At 42.0% G+C, this 1,046-nt stretch overlaps 1 pseudogene; it reads right to left on the bottom strand.

Moving 5' to 3' along the window:
- Nucleotides 1-259: 259 nt before the first annotated feature.
- Nucleotides 260-842, bottom strand: LOC102405893 (annotated as a pseudogene).
- Between the last annotated feature and the right edge of the window lie 204 nt (nt 843-1,046).

Genomic DNA, 1,046 nt, shown 5'->3' with positions numbered 1-1,046 from the left:
ATTACCAGAGCATACCTATCATGTCAAAACAAGAAGAGTAGGTTGTTGGGGGTTTTTATTTGACATACTGTCTTGAAAGTGAAAGTGTTAGTCGCTCAGTCATGTCCTACTCTTTGCAACCCATAGACCATAACCCACCAGACTCCTCTGTTCATGGAATTCTTCAGGCAAGAACATGGGAGTGGGTAGCCATTCTCTTCTCCAGGGGATCTTCCCCACCCCGGGATTATACCCAGGTCTCCCTCATTGCTGGCAGATTCTTTACTGTCTGAGCCACCAGGGAAGCCCATCTTATTTTATTCAAATAGCAGTACGCTCCTACATGGTCCAAGAACACTTGAATAATATAGCAAATATAATCATATATCAAAAACCAGTCTTCAAACATCATAGCCAAAGACGCCATGCTTGCCTAAAATATACAATCTTGCCAATGTAAAACCACATCCACACCTCAATCACCACCAAACCATTCAGTAGAGCTTCCTTAACTGTGAGCTGTTTGAAGCTACCAGTTTGAGCACTGTTGATTTTTTTTTTCAAGCCTGAATAGCTGTAGGGATCTCAGCAGGGGTTGGAGGAACCAGCTCAACCTTGGCATAGTGCCAAAATGTGGTCAGCTGAAGCTTGGAAGTAAGTCACAGGAGCGTTGACCAGTGCTGGGACCTCCTCTGAAACGTTGCGGACAAACGGCGCCATGGTTCTAGGACAGAAAGTCCACCACCCCAACTGGCTGCTTGAGTGTCACCCATCTGGAAGTGAAAAGGAGGTTTTGAATGTCACATTTTAAGGGAAAGTGGAGTATGAATGATTTTGTTATTATATGGCAAAAAATTGTGTATATTATACAAGGACTTGATAGCTGTGCTACAGAATACAATATATCTCGGCGTTAGCAGACCCAGCCTTCGTAACAATGTTTTAATTCACAGGAAAGCCGTGGTCAGAAAAATAGATAATTTTAATTTAACACAGAATATCTCATCACAGCAAAATTTCTGCACAAAAATAAAAAAATGAAAATGGGGCTGCAATCAAAGTAAGTT

This window comes from Bubalus bubalis, chromosome 15, assembly GCF_019923935.1.
Source record: "Bubalus bubalis isolate 160015118507 breed Murrah chromosome 15, NDDB_SH_1, whole genome shotgun sequence".
NCBI lineage: Eukaryota > Metazoa > Chordata > Mammalia > Artiodactyla > Bovidae > Bubalus > Bubalus bubalis.
This window is presented reverse-complemented; position numbering and strand designations above follow the sequence as displayed.